Source organism: Podarcis muralis, chromosome 6, assembly GCF_964188315.1.
Source record: "Podarcis muralis chromosome 6, rPodMur119.hap1.1, whole genome shotgun sequence".
Lineage (NCBI taxonomy): Eukaryota > Metazoa > Chordata > Lepidosauria > Squamata > Lacertidae > Podarcis > Podarcis muralis.
This window is the reverse complement of record NC_135660.1, coordinates 66,186,825-66,205,920: the sequence shown is the minus strand read 5'-3', so window position 1 is coordinate 66,205,920 and position 19,096 is coordinate 66,186,825. Positions and strand designations below refer to the sequence as shown.

Sequence of the window (19,096 nt, the reverse complement as noted above, 5' to 3'; positions counted from 1 at the left end):
TGTCTTTCCCTGGGCTTTAACTGAAGCATGGGAAGCTGGCTACAAAGTGCCGCAAATCAGCATTCTTGGTGGTTTGTTTTTAAATAGGAAGTCCTTCCTTATATTTACCTTGCCTGCATATATATTATATATATGTTATAGATTTTCACAAGAATACAGTAACATAAGCAATAGACATTTCATATAACAGTAAACCACAGACCCATCCTTCTGAGAACTTTCAAATTCCTATCCATGAGCATACTATCTAAGATAAGGTATTTTCCAGTAGTGAATAAAATTCTGTTAGGAAAGAATCTCAGCAATGTTGTGCAAGTCTGCAATATGGTTAGTGAAAAGGCAAAGGCAACCAAGTGGTAATGCCCAGATCTCTTTGTAGGCAACGTATTCACACCAGCTCTGTTCCACACTGTCACTTGAAAAAGAGAGAGAATGAAGCAGCACAGTAAAAAATTGCTGTGGAAATTGGTTAATTTTGCCCCCTGTCGTGCTCTGAATCACAGATTAAAGTCATAATTAACAGAAGCTAACTCAGCAAATTAGTGCAGGCAGAAAATGGAATGATATTTCAAACTGTTAATAATGGATAAAGATGGAGCTACCAAAGGGTATGCCCACAGGGAAAAGATTTCTGTGAGGGCTGCCGCTGGACTTGATTAAATCATTTCCTCGATCTTTGATATATCTGATGAACTTTATCTCAATGAACTAAAAAATCTCAACGTTGCAAATATAAGGTAAGGAGCAAATTAAGTTCACATGTAAGTAGGGAAAATTGGGGGGGGGGAGCATTCATTTCTAAAGCATTATTTCAGCAACAGAGCAGATAATTAGGCAATTAGAAATGTTGACAGAGCACAAGTCCAAAATAAATGATGTCCCAGAGTGACAAAATTACTAGTATAGTAAACAAGACACTTTTAACAAGGATTGCCAACAGTACACATAACCCATGAATGCTTCTAAATACCTGGAAAGTGACAGCATTTATATATTTATACCTTATACTACTGAGACAGCGTAATTTTTTTAAAAAGAGCTCGATGAAAAATACATATTTACAAGAATGTATAAATGCAGAATTTCATACTTGAATTATCAGCAAAAATATGCTTGAGTTCCTTGGCATCACCAAACTGATGACTAAGGACTTAACAGCATTTCAGTAAATGATTCGACAGCATGGCCCATACATAAAATTCTGTGGAATTTCTATGCATATAGAAAACAAGCAGAGGAGATTCTTTAAGGGGGGGAATTCTATATCTATTATCAGCCAACCTGAGAGATTTAAATACGGTCCTTCCAGTGCATTTGCATTGCTCAGAGGGGCTTACAACAACGTTTAAAATAGTAATAAATCAATATAAAAACAGTAAGTGTTATGCCTCCTGTGATGTAAGGTTTTTCCTGCTGGGGATGGTGGAGATCTTACAGGTTTAGGATTATACAGCATAGCAAGACAAATCTACTCTGTCATGATGCATTATTTAGGAGCAGGGTACAGAACACCCCCTCTGAAATAGTCTTTTTTCTTACATGTATTGAAGTTTTAAATGTCTGCAAAACCAAAATAATTCTAGCACCTAGAATTAATTTTATTTCTACCCTACTTCTCAAATATTGTTTCCCAAAGCAACTCACATCAATTTTTAAAAATGAGAGATAAACCGTGCCCTTTGGTTTAAAAACTAAAAAGGCATAACATACAAGGAAATGGGTGTGGAGGGAAAAGGTAGAGGAGAACCATCACAGCAATGCCAAACTGAAATATAGAAGTTCCTCCCTGGCTGGCCCACTGGTTTTCAAACTTCCTTCCCCATGAAGCACTTTTAACTTTAACTTTAACAATAATTCCTCTGCTACAAAGCATCTCCTGTGCATTGCAAAGGATTCTGGAAATCACCATCTCTGTTGGGTCAATGTGGCTCACATGCACTAAGATGTAACCTAGAAAATATAAAAGCTCCCCTACAGTTGCATATTGATGGGTAGAAAGGCTGTTTTTCGAGGGATATTTCTCCATCAGTACTGATTTTATCAAGGAACTTCAATATTCCTTATTTTAAAAGCCTAGATTTTAGTTTGCACTTCTGCGATCTGCTGATAAGGGGAACAAATGTTTTACAAAAGCCATTTAGTAGTAATCGTGCTGCCGTGCTTATCCCTCACTTTTTCCTTAAGCCAGCAGTCTTTACAGATGTGTATATCGAATGAACAAAGTACTAGAATAAGCATGGGAACAACTCTCTATTTCCGCCCATGCTTCTGTGACTTATGAGCCACAGCATGTACTTTCCAATCACAACATCGTTTTTAAACTATCATGTAACAAAATGGGAGCAGGATGGTACATGAAATGACCGAAAAGGAAAAACTATATATAATAAAAATGCCAAAAATAAATAAATCAGCCAGTCACATGATTTGGAGCTATCAAATCACATTACGTTAGGTTGCCTGAAGTGTGAATGATGAAATGAATTCTGATACCATCCTGCATTTAGCAGGCAAAATTTCTGCAGCAACTCAGAAGTATGGCAACATAATTTATTATGCATGGGATCCCACAATTTCATGTTGGCTGTAGCACACTCATGACTCTTCACGGGTTACTGTGTAAGGCAGGGATGGAACACCTTTGCCAGCCTAAGAGCCACATTCCCTCAGGAGAATCAACTGGGAACTGCACAACAGTGGTGGGCGGAGCTAGAGGTGAAAGTGGGTGGAGGGAAGGCAAAATTGGGCAGAGCAATGGATGCGATAACACTCTTTGAATAGCAGGCTACATTCAAGCCACACTAAAGCCAGGAGTTTCTACACACACACACTTTCCATCCTCCTCACCAGGCAATGAAGATACTTCACACTTCATGTCAGCTAAGCAAAAGCACTTGAGGAATATGAAGCAGATGATGGGCGGCGAGTGGGGGTGAGGGTCAGATAGAGAGACCTCAATCACCCCCAGGTTCCTGACTCTCAACATAAGAACAAAAAAAAAGTCTTCAGAAGAATAGTTGCATTATTTGACAGTCAATTTCTTTTTGATATTTATGGATCTGTTGGACACAAGATTACTTCAAGACTCTGACATTTGAACCTAGGAGGCTGTATTCAATCATGCCCCTTTGATAACAGAAGGCTCTTGGTATCTGCAGGAGCATTTGTTAGTGGAACAGGAAAACTAAACATCCCCCCCCCCCCTATTTACACCCTCCCTTCAGCTCCATCACCCCTAGTTTGGGATATGCTTTTAAAACAGTGGGGAGAGGGGAGTGAAACTTGCATCCTTGCCCATTATATTGATTGGAGCTTCCACTGAATCAAAGAGTCTTCAGTCAGCAAACTGGATACAACTGACAATCATTTTGAAGACCATCAGGAAGCAATAGTATGTAATACAGGTTGCTTTCCGAGAAAGATACATGGTACCTTGACATAAAGAAATAGGTTTTCTTTTTTCTGTTTAGCAAGTTACCTGAAAACAGAAGTGATGTGTGATAAGGGCTATAGGTACAATATGACAACTTTAGAAGCCTAAGTAGATGGAGCTGTGGCAACACTGTTATCTAAGAATGATGTTGGCACTAACAAGATGTTACACCTGGTATTCAGGGATTTCTGCATGGACAGCCATTGCATTGTTCAAGGGAGTGTAAGAAAATTGAATTTTTAACAGGAGAAGCCAATAAAGCGTGGCATTTACCAATCTGTCAGCCATACTAATATTTGTCAAAAGGGACAGGGAGTACCAAATGGACAAAGTTTTGCTTCTACACAGAATATATGATCCATACAAGTGTAACAATTACATAGGCATCCTTGACTTGGAATATCATTTCAGAATTGTGCATTCACTCTTGTGAGAGTGTCCAAGGAAGTACTATCTCTAAAGGCTATTTTTATATATTTGGGTATTAATCTCCTTAGAGACCAATGGGATCATTAGGGCAAGGAATACTGAACCCTGTCCGATATGTCTTCAATCAGTGATGAGAGCAAAATGCTCCAGGCCTCTCTACCCAGCCTCAGGACTCTCCCCAGAACACACCCCACATTGTCCCTGCTTTGTGCCCACCTCAAGTACCGGTACTTTTGTCTGACTGAAAGATGCCCTTGAGCTACAAAGTGTTTGGTGTTTGGGTGTGTGCAGAGCCCTTTGATTTTTTGTGTGGCTGGAATATAGCCTGACATATGAAGTTAAGACACATCTATTGCACTACCCACTTTTTGCCCCCTGGCTCCACCTATCACTGGCATCCAGCTCCTATAAGGTTGCCCATGGGTGGGAAAAAAATCCCCCAGCCCTAACGCAAAGGTTGCAGGCATTATCCCAGCCATAGAATATCTTTTTAAAAAGGGTCTCACTGGATGTAACAATCTAAATGAATTCTTTTGCATGGCAAAATGAGCATCTAATCCCCATAAAATCATAGAAAGCATACTGGAGGGAGAAAAATGCCAAAACCTAATCCTCTTACTATTTTGACACTTTTAGAGATAATAAAAACAAAACTGTCTTTGTAAAAGACAAGCTGAAGCTCAAAGTCACAGACAACACTAGCTCCTTAGTCTTAGTGAATGTCAAAGCTTCTAACTGAAGAAAAGGCATCACTACACTGCAATTTACATTCATTGAGATATGAGCCTTATGATTTCAAAACTAGTTAAATATTCACTGACAATATCTACAAAGGATATTTATGATAACCTAAATCAAGTTCAACTGACCATTTGATTTCAGTCTAACAGCTATGCCTGCTATACTTGACAGTATATCAGCATAATAATATATGTTTTGGATATTACTTTGGCAGGACAAATGCAAGTCATTTTTCTCATTATTTTCAACAAAAAAGGAAGGAATTGTACCATTCATCTAATAAAATAGGCTTCCTTTCTAATATTACACATTTTCTATACAGAATTCTATACAGTCATACACCATGCTGTATTTTTCCTAGAGCATAATCATTCGGCAAATGAGGATCTTCTGTATGAAAATAATTGTATACCCTTTCTGATGGAGTTTTGGTACAAACAGATTGTTCTGAGCATAAAGTAGGTCCTCACCTTACAAAGAAATGCAACAAGTTTTTCACTGCATGCAATATTAACACATTCAGTACACTCTGCTTTGCCAAATTTCAGATGCAACCTCTGATGCAAACTCCTTGAAGGAAGGAATTTATTGTTTCTAATTATATTAAAATGTGTACCTTGAATGTGGAGGCAAAATGTATACAGGTAGAAAGGTCCTCCAGGAACATCAGAGGAAGAGCCAGTTGACTGCTTCTCAGTGGGTCCTTGGGGTCTCAAGTTTCAGTGGCGCCCTGTGCAATGCCAAAATTTGCCTCCCCACTGCTTCTCATGCTCCGTTCTAAATCACAGTTGTGGCGTCCCCTGCAGCGCCCCCAAAGCTCAGTGCCCAGTGCAACCGGACCAGTTGTGCTCCCCTAAATCCACCTTTGCAGTGGAGCACTTGAGGGTACGTGGCTCCTCGCTGGACTGAAGCTCTGACTCAATAGCTCCAAGGAACATCTGCCACATCACTCCCAGATGAACTGCATCAGCTAGACAAAAACATTCTTCTCTCAGACCTTTGGCTAATGAAACAATCTATGGCCTTTTAAACTGTGACGGAGTTACTATTTTTTGCTTATGATTGCGTTATGTATTATTGTGTTTTTATATTGTGCTCTTCAGATGAAGGGTAACATAGAAATTTATTAACAAAAGAAAATAAATATACTCAAGATGGCTTACAATGCCTTAAACTAAAACATGGTAAAATATAATCAAATAATATCTGATATCAAAAAGGAAGACTAAACTGTCTGGAAGGTATTGCTATCCTTGAGAAATGGTCATGAGATTTTTTTTTATAGTCTAAATAGGTATTCATATTTATCTTACAAAAGAGGTATATGTTATAATGCATTGATACTGGGATCTTTTCCACAATGAATCCAAATATATTTAGAATTGTTTACAAGCAGAGATGCCAACAGCAGCAGTAAAGGTGTTCCAGATCTCTTCAAAGGCTGATACATCGGTTCAGAGATCTTTAGTTCTGAACACTAATTTCACTGAGCAGTTCAATTAGTGTGGCAGGACTCCATGAAAGCTGTTGTTTGACTAATTCCTATGTCTCCCATCTAACATAGCGAAGAACAAAGTATCCTCTTAATCATATAACCTGCACAAGCTAAAGGCTAACCTAAGCAGAATGCTTCAATAATTAATACTTGTGCAGAGATGGAGTGGAGGACGAATACCCACTTCAGGATTTGCCCAAAGCAATAATATACTGACAACAAGTCTATGCCTATTTTAAGAAATGTCACCACTATCTTTGCAATCTTCTCATTTGCTGGTTTTCTAAGTATAAATGAAACAGACATTATTGATTGTATGTTTTGTAATTCAGAATATTTACCCTCTGTGGATTCCTGAAAACTAATGAATAGTTGATGTTTTTAATTCAGCATTTCGGCCTGATTTTTATTATCAGTGTTCAGTACTGACCTCTGTCCCAGTGCTTAACTTGACATGTAACTGACTTATGTTCAAGAATTGTGTCCTTTGTAGTTCAGCATGTACCACTACAGTTGTCTACTTACAGATAACCATCTACTTTTTACACAATTTTCCATAAAGAAACCTTCCTTCTGCTACAAAATTAGTGGTTTAGTAGAACCACAGACACTGTATCCTTGCACCAACAATTACTGTTAATATGACAAATGAACAGACAAAGGTAGGGCTGGACCAAATATCCATTTATGTTCTGCAAAAATGGGGATATATTTGAGGTGGCCATTTGGCAATTTCTGCATGTGAAGCATGTTCTCTGCTGGTAAAATATCTCTTCCTCTTGACAATGGAAACAGTGACAAAACTGGTTCCAAAGTCTCAGCATATTAGGGCTTCATTCACAGATGTTATCAATATTATTATGCCTTGGCCAGGATGAAACTCGACAGATGATCTGGCCTACCACTTTCCCATTATAATGGAATCTGATTATTTCAATAACTTGTTGATCAGCACCAAAAGTGTATATTTTACTAAAATCTACCAAAATGTGTACAGTACAGAAGTACATCTTGCATACAAATACATCCCAACCTCACCTGGGCATGGGTTAGAGGTCAATGAGAATGGGGATCATGAGCACAACTGGGCTAATGGAGATGCCATATTCCAAGAGTTGCTAGACGTTCAGCTCAAGATTTCCCCAACATTGACACTGATGATGATAAGTAAAGCATGCAAGTAGTTGCAAGCTTCACAATTCTGGCCCAGTTTGCATGTAACATATCTAACCCAACCCATGGCTAAGCATTCATGTGCAAGCATGCAAGCACATTGACTGAATATCATGGGTGATTTGTGCCTCATGTGATTGTGCTGCTGTCACACCACCCAGAATTAAGCCATGGCTTGGGTTTAGCAGTAATCCAAATCCAAACTCATGGCATGTCTTGGCCATGTGAGAGAAACCACAAGTCTGGGTTCACTGTTCTAACTTAGACTTGGGAGTACAGAAATGTAATATATTTCACTCTGTCCCATAGCAATAGATAATTCCTTGCCACTACACCGTTAAAAACTAAAATGTTTAAAGACAGTTATATATTTTAGTGTCTTGTTCTGCTGATTGCCAGGTTCCATGATAAGGTAGTTTTATTTGAAATCAACAGAAGTTACTTCCAGTAAAAGTGTTATAATTAGAAGGCTGATCTACTATTTTTGACTATGCTAGTATTTCATCATTCAAGACTGCAGGACATGTTCATGTTCCAAGCTTTAGAATGCTGCTAGCTGTGATATACAATTCCTTTGAAGTTACTGTTACAAACAGGATATTGGACTAAAAGGGTACGATCCTTCAATTCTGTTCTAACGTTATTTAGTATATTCAGCTTCAGATGGCTGCTTTTCATGTCACACATTAAAGAAATGCAGGAGTTCTCAGAAGCCATGCAAACATCTTAGCAAAAGCACTTATGAACAGCTGTTCATTTCTCATAGATTACCACAGTGAGTAATCCACCCATTTTGCCACAAGGAAAAAAAAGCAAATTGGGTTCCCCCGATTTCATGTGTGGTGAGTCATAGTCAACAAGAAGTTAAATTACAACTGCTTTTATACAACACACTCTATTAAACATAGGGTTTTCAATAAGGTCTCCATTAGACACTGCTTCTTTCTCTTATAATTTATTTTCTATTAATTATAAACACTGATATGTATGTATCAAAATACATTTGATATCTTAGTTCTTCAGCCTGTATAATCCCTTTAGGATAAGCTCATTATGGGTACTTTGTGGCGAAATGCCAAATCTCGAGTCAATTGCAAATCATGCTCTGTGCAACAAGTAAATTGAAAGGTCAAAATATCTGTCAAAGCATTCTCACAAATGACAAGATTTAGCCCTCCCTTTGCAGTTGTGTAGAGAAGGCCTTCCAAAAAGGGCATGGATAGTTGCCGAAAAGGTCATAGATGAATAGAACTATACTAGATATTTTCCTATCTCTTAAGAATTCTGAGAATTTTAATAGTTTGCACCAACTGGGTGGGTTTTATGACCATTTTTCAGGTTTATATAAAGCAGGTTTTGATCACCTTCTCCATTCCTTATTTATTTTCCAGAATACAAATAAAGCATGGAGATGAGCAGCAGGTAAATTGGGGAGTTTGGGAGCTGACTAAGTGAGCTAGACATTACATAGCTCAATAGTAATAGTTCAGAGGAGACTGAGAGACATATACCCTCACTGCTAGTATCTTTTATTTTCTGGTTGTGGGTCATTGTTTGCAGTTGGATCTTCTCCCTGGTATTACCTGCTGCTGTGGTGTTGTGGCAACTCTAGGCTTCCCACTGGGCTTGCTGCTACCTTCACTCCTGAGACTGAGGGGGGGGGGATCAAGTATTTAGGCAGGGCTTGGGATGTGGTTAGAGTGGTTATTGAGTTGCTCATTCAACATATTCACGATACAGGGCACTCTAGGCTGTCTTTTTATATTTTTTGCATTGAAAGTATTTCAATTAAACGAGATAAAGTTGGAGGTAAAAAAAGGAAACAAAAGGTGCATAAAAATTACCAAAATTTAAGAATTTAAATTATTCATTATTATTTATACCCTGCCCATCTGGTTGGGTTTCCCCAGGGATCAGAGCCACTCCTCCCCCTATCCTGCAACTATAGTGTTGTGTCATTGTATAACTACTGGTCCAAGACTCCCTGGGGGGAAATAGTGACTATTTAGCCAGTTTGTGTAAGTGATGTAGCTAGTTCCTTAAAATACACAGGATTTTTGAAAGCCAAATCTGTATAGTTTCTATGGTGAAGAGTTATATAGGGGTTTGGAAGTAAATTCTCTGAGAATGAAAATGACTCTCACTCTCACACGTAAACTGGCACTCACAAGAAATGAAAGAGCATTGCAGTTATAATAATTTACATTTACTGAGGGGTTTTTTAAGTCTTAACATTAATTCAGGCTACAAAAGGAAGATTAGCAAGTTGGAGATACTCTGAACTACAACTCAGATCACCATAAGAAAAGTAATATGCAACATTTAAGAACTCAAGCTGGGTTGTATTTCTTAATGCAGTTTTTAAAAGGCCCTTGCATTAAGTCACCCTCAATGTTATATAAACCAGATATTAAATCATTGCCATAGCAACAAAGCTTGTATTGCCTGCCCTACTTTTATATCTTATGGTCATCATTCTCAGTATACTATTTTGCTGAATGAATTATAGCTCAGTTTGAAGTAGGAAAGTATAAGGTACCCAAAAGGCACTTCCCCCCCCCAGCAGGAATCTGGTTGAAATTCATTGGGGAGGAGGGAAGAGAAGAAGAAAAAACCATTTACAGTTTAATGGGGGTTTTAAAATCAATTTTCAATAATTATGACAATACAGAGGTGAGAGCAACTCAGATAATGAAGATATGCACAGAGACAACATAATACATGCATGAAAACAAAAATTGTGGGTTGAATCAAGTACCAGCCATGGTCAGAGAAGATCCATTGAAATTAACAAATGTTACTAATTTCAGTGGTTTAACTCTGAGTAGGACTTAATTGCCTACAAGCCCTAAGTGCCTTAGACAATTTCTTATATGCTATACAATTCACCATACTCCCATCAGAAGGATTCACAAATCACTGTCTGCCACCAAACTTAATGCAATCTAGACCTCCGTGTGCAACAAGCAGAAAGAACTGGTGTTTCACATTATGCTGCCTGAATGAATGAAGTATAGCAGCACATGCTTCAGTGGAAGGTACAACTTCCGAACTTTCAAAATAGATGGTGTGCAACATGTTAATAGCAGAATTCAATAGAATCTTTCTACATGCAAGCAGTTGGGATTTGAGTAACAAACACGGCCTTTTTACAGATTCAGTGCAGCTCAAAATATACAGTCATCCCGTGCTGAAAACTGTGAGTAGACGTGCTCCTGGGCTGTACCAATCATAAACGGGATTAATCCATTGAAGGACTGTTTAGTCCGAGTCTGATTTAAAGATAAATAATCCCAAGGGCAGGGGCCTTGAAGTTGTCAATCAACAATTATTACCTAGACAACCCAGTGAGCTGGAGCACAGCTTACCTGCTAAGCCTGCTATTATGAGATATATTGCATTTCTATCTAAATTATAGTAATTGTAAGCTAATTTTCATATAGCTTTGCAAATGAGCACATACAATTTTTCTGCAAACCCGTGCCCCATTTTATTCTTTTTTGGGAGATGTTGTGTCTTATACCCTCATTGAAGATGGCTACTGGGAAACATGGCCAACACTATGGGTATGTTAACAGAGAAGACTCTTTCTGTATTCACACAGGGAAAGTCTATAATTAACTATTTGTGGTAGCAAAGTATTACAGTATATTTATGTGAAGGCTGCCAATATCATCCACTTAATCCCTACCCAAAGGTTCCAAGGAGGAAGACAAAACTGTATTTTTATTTAATTACACTCTATAAGGGTTTAATGCTCGATGGTTTTGCAAGTGAGGCACAAAACTTAGTTTACCGTAAACTCTTAACAGATAAACTTTTAATCAGCACTATTTTCCAACCAAGTCTCAGGTAGACTTTTCCCATCTAAAATGGCGCTCAGCATTTCCCATCTAAAATGGCAAAACAGCAACACCCACTCAGTCCTTCCAAGGATTTGACTTTCCCTCAGGGAATCAAAACCTGCTTGCATTGCCTAGCTAACCCCACTCAAGAGTCCAACTTTGTCTGCCCACAGACAATCCCTATCTCTGAGAGCCAGTTCACTATCTGTCTCCACTGACAGAGTACTGTATTCTATCTGAGTGCCACTCAGATAGACAGAGACCTCATCTGCCCACCCAGAGAGGAAGTATCTGACTATTAAATTGTCAGCAGCTCACTTAAACTCCACTCTCTCCTGATTGGCTGATGGTCACACCAGTTCTGGTTACTGGGAAAGCTGGAAACAGAAGCAAGGAAAAGGCTGACAAGCTGGGGAAACTAGATGGCTATGAGAACTCTTCTGCAGAAAAAAAGAGGGAGATATGTAACAGAAGTGTCTCATAGCTTCTGCATGATCAAACATTTCAGTAATTGATAAACTGAGATTAAAGAGAGCGTTGTTTCTTGATCTTCCTGATATGTTACAGTAGGTAATTTTTGAACCCACAGGTTAAGGAACTTTACATTTGGGGAGAAAAAAAATCTGAATTTAATTAACTTTCAAATCATTGCCATTTGTTTATATATGAAGTGGCATCCTCTAATCCTCCAGATCTGCCTCCTAAATCACCCTGTAATAATTAATGACCAATTGCCCAGTCAATAAAATATTATTATTCCTTGTCAATTGTATTTAGGCACTTGATTTGCTCAGTTCCAAAGGATGTGTCTGCTGCTGTATAAAATACTGGAAATGGGTTTGAAGAATATTTATTTTCAGTCCTTTCCATCTTTTGCTTGGAAATCAATGCAGTCAATCAAGTGACAACAGTTCAAAATATTTAATAAAAAGTCACCATCTAAATTCAGGCAGCGTTCACACAATCATTTTACATGCGGGAAAAGGCAAATCATCCCCCTAAATCCCCCCCCCCAGATATTTCTTTAATATCCTTTGGCTTGTTAAGACAACATGAAATTCCACTGAAATGTCACTATGAAGCAGACAAAAAAAGGATAATGGGCCCTGTTTGCAATTGTCACTCAATAAAAATTCATAAATTTTCCTTCCTTTTTACAAGACAGCAACAACTAAAATCATTGTGTGTCTGTGTGAGAGAGAAACTGCGACGCCTTGGTCATTTTAGGGTTTTTTTAAATAACTCAATGATTTTACTGAGGTCATTTTTCATGTGCTTACTTCCACAAGGGGTCTGGAAGTAAGCAATGGCAATGGGCATTTTCTGCAGCAGCTTCCTGCTTACGGAATGCTCTCCCCAGGGAGGCTCGCCTGGTACCTTGGTTACATGTCTTGAGGCACCAGGCAAAAACATTTGACTTCTCCCAGGCCTTTGCCTAATTATGGCCTTTTAAACTGGGTGTGGGCTTACTGGTTTTTGTTTGTTACTATGTTATGTATTTTTTGTGCTTTTTTGTGCTCCGTGATCCTCAAATGAAGGGTAGTATAGAAATTTAATAAATAGATAATAATATTGTTTCTTCAAGGGGAGTATTGCCACATCCAAAAAAAAACCAAATTCCTGTTCTTCGCAAGAAAGACCGCTACCTTGTGTGCATTAAGCTTCACTTGTTTTGGCCCCTCCAGCTCAGCACTGCTACCAGGTCAAGCCAGCTCAATCAATCAATCAATCAATCATCTGGCCACTCTAGCAATGCATATTGAAGAATCAAAACCATAGGTAACCCAGAGACTACTGATACTAACAAACAACACTGTGCACTGAAACACGCTATAGAACATTAATAAGAAATTAGAGTTATTTATGTGTATGCAGTTCAACCTACACACACATTCCTACACACAGCCGTAATGAACCACTGTTTACGCTGTTCAATTTCCTTTCATAATGTGAGCAAACGTAATCATTTGACAGGATAATTGCCTAAAATTAGTCAATTTACATTTGTTTGGATAGCTCTCTCTCATTTTCCCCCGAGTGTGAATTACTCTAATCAGGAAATGAAGGAACAAAATCTGTGAAAATAAAATAGATAGTGATGATCGGGAAATCTGTAAAGAAAAAGAAAAAAAGAATCTTGCACCCAAGGAACCACAGCAAAACAAACTCAGGAAAGCGCTTTCATTTTCTTAATTAGAGATATACAGCACGTTGGTTCCACTTCATGTATTTAGAAGAAATATAACTGGAGATTATTATTATTATTTGTTTTTAAAGTAGCTTAAAATTACCACAGCTCAGCTGTGTAGATTAATAAATACAGACCCATGGCCACGATAACCAATCTTCATTATATATAGTGCTATTACATATTATCATTAAATAATTGTCCTGATTAGTACAACTGTAAATAGGATGAATCTTTGGCCCTGCAGTAGTTCATGCAAAACATTAGCCTACACAGCTGACTTATGCCCAGGGTTTGTTTTTGAAAAGAAATACTTTTAGAATTCATTGAGCTTTGTCCATCCTCATCCAAGATGAAGCTGAGAGTGCATGAATATCAATAATAAAAAATACATGCAAGCATATTATAAAATATAGCAGCTGAAAGCCACAGTAATGGTGTATAACCCATATGGAGACATTATAAGCCAGTGATGTAACAGCACAATGGTAGCCAGTGGAAACAAAGTTTGTTAATTTTTTGTGGCAAATGCTAGACTTCTGCCCCGGGTGTACTTTAGAAATAGACTTTCTGTATGCATCTACTGGCAATTTTCCTGAGAATGGGATGAACCAGACTAAGTTGTTTGAACTTAAGTTCCATTGATTTCAATGAGAACTAAGCAATGACTAATCTTGCCCATTTATTTCAATGGTACCTAAATGTAACTAACTTATTCTGGAACCAATCCAATATACATAAAAGTAGCAATACCTCAGGTGGTGCAATGGGTCAGTGTGTCTGGCTATTAACCAGAAGGTTGATGGCTTTGGCAAGACTAGATGACTCTCAAGGCCCCTTCCAACTCTACAAAAATTCTATGACTACTGAACTGATAGTCTTTGGAATGATGTGATATTTATTTGTTTAACAAACTTCTAATTCATGTTTTAAAATACATCCTTCACAAAGCAGCTTACAACATTCCCCCCCCAAAAAAATCCCATTTAAAACATTACTATCAAAACAATACTATAAAAAAGTTAGTACAAAAGCAGCCAATAGCCCAGCATAAGGGAAAACTCCAAAAACCAGACCACAACGCTGTCTCCACAGCTCAATTAAAAATTAGCCAATGAAAGCCACAACAAAAATGTGGGTCTTCAAGGCCAGTTTAAGTCTCTGTTACAGGGTCTTCTCAGACTCTTAAACATCTCTGTTTTCACACATTTATCCCGGGCAGGAAAGCTGAATTCCTTATTTCTTTTTTATTTAATGCTTGTCCTCTATCCTGTTTTGCAGAGCACCTCAAAACAAGTGAAAGAATGCACAACCACAAACAAATTAATGCATAGCTCCCCACCCATACATAAAATTAAAAATCAATGCTGTTTCATTTTATATCAGAATCATTTTAAAAGAAGCAGTTTAAAAACAGAAACAGCTGTAGATTAGATATTTGCAACTAATCTTTTTTCTTACAGAAAAATCATGGCATGTTCTTGCAAAGGATACAGATAAGGAAATAGTCACACATAGCCATGCACACGTATTTATGTACATATGGAAAGGCTTTTGGTCTGGTGGATGCCTCCACCAATGAAAGAAGAGGGAAAGTGATATTTGCATATTTCTCTCCCATGCAGCCTCTGGCAAAAGCTGAAAATTGGCTCCCTCAGACCTTTCAGATCAGGGTGGAGGACGTCACCAATGCATGGGCACCAACTGTACACAATATCCTACATACAGCTGTAATCTGAGCAACATCTGTAAAGCATCTCTAACCATATCTGACAACCTGTCTTTATTTATTAACCACAAATTAATTTATCTTCCTTACTTCAATAAGTGTGTGAACTCCAACTTTTCAAATAAAGCTCGATGATTTGGGACAGGAGACCGGATGACTATGAGAGGAGGCAGTGCCAACGGGCAATCCGGTTCTTTAGTACAAGTTACCTCAATAGCCTTAAAGTGGTTGCTATTTTATTTATTTATTCAAAGGCATTGATAAACCACTTAATATCAAACAGCGGTATGCTGTAGACTGAAAACAGGCTCACCTCAACAAATATTTCTCTTTTAAAATAAGCACTGATCTCCTTTACTTCCTTTAGCTGCTCCAAAATCTACAGTTGGAAGCTGTTAGGTACCTACGGACTTGGAATCCGCCGAACATAATTACTTATTTCCACTTACAAAGCTTTGACATATACAGTGCATAGCTGTAAGCTAGTATATAAACTTTACTATATTATGACCAAATAATATAGTAAGTTTTCTTATTTACACAAGAAAGGCATCAAGAAAGGGCCTCTCATGCGACTGAAGTGAATCAACAGAACTAGATACCCTTATACACCCATACGAAGCAAGAAACTTGTTCTATTGCAGTGATTCCAAGCTCATGCTACTCAGCATATACAAATGTCTGAAGCTGAATGGCCAGATGTTTTATGTATGTTAGGACTGCAACAGGGACTAGAGGATACTTTTTTGAAAATTGCAGCAAATAACCTGGGAGAACAAAATCAAATATAACTCCTTGTAAAGCTTCCAGTCATACATCTGGAAGAATTGAAAAACCTAAGAGCAAATCCCCAAATCTCTGGCAGCCAGAGCAGTGACCCCATCTTTCTTGTTTATAGTGTGAGACAGGTCACTTGATTGCTTACAGCTATTTCTCCGATATCTGAAGATACAGCTGAACACCTAAAGGGCCAATATGATTTAGTGAAAATTGCTGCCTAATTGAGCCAATTTCTTGTCAGAAAGGCTTCTTTGTACTATTCCATCCAGCTGTCTACGCGATGGTCACCTACTGTATCCACTTGTTATTTCTTCCAAGGGGGATTGCTTTCCCAAAGGTTCACAAAAAGTGTAGCCAACTTGGTCACAATTCTCTCTTTAAAGACACTGCAACTTTATGAATTATCATTCCCAAGCCAAGTGGGGGGGGGGGGAGGAATAGTACTCGAAATTTGCTAAGCTTTAACAAGGACTAAAAACAAAACAGACAGCTGAAGTTAGATAAACCTTGCAAAAATAGAGGGCTGCCTTATTGGCTTCTTACACCAGCATATCAATAATAGAAGCAAGCCTAGGCTATCCAGGCATTTGCCCAAAACCTTTGGGCTAAAATTGGGGAACACATGTAAGCCTTGCCTCAGGGTCTTCACATGTGCTGGATACACTTCAGATCTTCCTGCACTGATAGGGGAGGTATGAGGGGGTGTCAGAGTATGTTTAGCTAAATGTGCTTTAAATCTGCCCCATGACTGAAAATCTTGATAAGCTGGAAAGCGCTGAAGTGGGGCAGCCACATGCAGGGACGTTTGGGGCAAGGTTTGCAGGCACACCCTGACGCCTACCCCTACTTTTAGCCCATGCTAAATACACTTTCAGCCTCTACCTAATGTAGATTACTAGATCTCCACTCCCAATGTGAATATAGTCTTGCACACTGGGAGAGTGAGATGAAACCTAGGGAAGGTTTAGGGTCCTTGTGGGTAAATTTATGGGGAGGTAGGTTATAAGGTAAATCTTGCTTTTCTGGCACACCAACCAATCCCCCTACATATCATCTTGATTATTTTGTTTTTACAGTGGTACCTCGGGTTAAGTACTTAATTCATTCCAGAGGTCCATTCTTAACCTGAAACTGTTCTTAACCTGAAGCACCACTTTAGCTAATGGAGCCTCCCGTTGCCGATGCGTCGACGGAGCACAATTTCTGTTCTCATCCTGAAGCAAAGTTCTTAACCCGAGGTACTATTTCTGGGTTAGCGGAGTCTGTAACCTGAAGCGTATGTAACCCGAGGTACCACTGTATTGTACTTTAAAACCCTCCCCTTCCCCTTTTTATTGCTATGCAAATGCATGCTTCATTGGGAGACGACCCAACAAAATCCAAGGAATCTCACAGTAACTCTTCCATCAGAATCCATAGGCAAACTCATATACGGTGGTACCTCCGGTTGTGGACGGTATCCATTTTGGAGGTCTGGTCAGATCCCGAGATTTCCGCAACCTGAGGACCGCTTCTGCGCATGTGCAGACTGTAATTTGCTTGCAGAAGTTCCAGTTATGTTGTGGCAGCGAGCTAGAGGAGTTGCAGATGCATAACTGTGTATGCAGTTAAGGATCACAGCTCCCCTAAATAGATCTTACACTGGCATTTCTTATAGGAAGAGATCTGCACCACTCTTTGGAGTCTGGTTGGCTATAAGAACTACTGTGATAAAGCCCTCATTGTATGCACCGGTCTTTTGCATAAACACACACAGCTTAATTGGATTACAGTTTGCATTGATAACATTTTCAAACACCACCAAGCTATGTGCTAAGTTTATTTTAACAAAACCAGATCATTTGCCTTTTCTTTGCCAACAAAAAGCAGTTTCTTCCTTTCATTAGAAGCCAGTAGAGTAAATCTAGTGAAAAGAACACTTACAATGAAGGTCTTGGTTTGTTTTGCTTTGAAACTTAACATTATATCTTCTAAAACAACAGACCCTCTGGCAAATTAGACCTTATCCCAGTAAGAAAACTCGTGGCTCTATTGAAAAGGACATTTTTTAAAAAGTCAAATACTTCAAAATCCTTAACATCCGCAGATGTCTTATTACCTGCTACCACCTGTGGCCTCTGCTGCAGAGTCTGTGGCTTTCATTTTTATGTGCTACAGTTCTCTATAACAAGCTGTTTCCTAGCAGACATACCAATTCATCATTTCAGGAAAGCCCTAAATTGCCCCCACAGATGGACATTACAGAGAACAGGAACAGCCAACCCTCAGCCTTTTGTGAATTATTTGACAAGTCAGAATTATAAGTGTCATGGGCAGAGGTAATCGTATGTATAGCACTGGGATGTATTGTGTGTGTGTTTTTTAGCTATTAGGCAGGCCTTTGGTTAGAATGCAAAATAGCATATCCGTATGAAAGAAGCAGCGAAAATACAGGTGGCAGCTATAAGAAATAAAAGAAAACTGAAAGCGTCAACAGCGTTTGTTGCAGAACCTGTAATTATATAACTATAATAAACACCAGGTTATGTAGCTGTAGATTGAAACCACATGATCTTATTCAGCTGCTGCCATTGCTGAAAAGTTAAGAGAGTGGGGTCAATGGATCTGAGAATTCCATGTTTCAAAAGCTTTTGGGGGCAACCTAAACTGCCAAGGGCAGAGCCCTACAACCCACCTGCCATTCTCATTATACTGATGCATATTTATTTCATTTTGAAAATATTGCCCAAGATATATGTCTCCTTCCAAATTGTTTCTACATCTTTTCAGGGAACCACTGTTCTTAGTTACGGAAGCAAGTGCTGAGCTATAGTATTATGAGATAAAAGAAGAAATAAAATAAGTTCTCCTAGTTTGCAATTGACTGGGAAGAAGGTAGGAGAACCTGGTGGGAAATATTCTGCCAATATTCTCCCGGGGTGAGCCCTTTGGAGAAGGGGCAAAAGCCATAGGTACTCACAAGGGCAAAGGGAGTTGTGGGTTCTGGGCACAGATTCATCCAATGAGTAGCCTTCTATCTCAGAAGATATGCCTCAGAATATCTACCAGGGACCCATCTCCACAAAAAGGCAGGGAACAGATAATTTATGGTTATTGTATAAATATATATTCACTGGTTTGCCCCAAGACTGAAAAAGGAATAGAGCAGGAGCAAGAATTTCTCATCGTTCCTCTATTTCATACAAAAATGAAGAACTGCAATGGCCTGGTGGTCTACACCTGTCTGCAGAGTGTACCAACGCTTGGCTTAGGGACATCTCAAATGGTATTTGAGAATGGTTGC

General features: G+C 38.7%; 1 protein-coding gene across 5 annotated transcripts in view; it reads right to left on the bottom strand.

Moving 5' to 3' along the window:
- The window catches only part of PRKG1 (protein kinase cGMP-dependent 1), a 599,721-nt gene that overhangs the window by 161,073 nt on the left and 419,552 nt on the right, over positions 1-19,096 (bottom strand). The window lies entirely within an intron of this gene.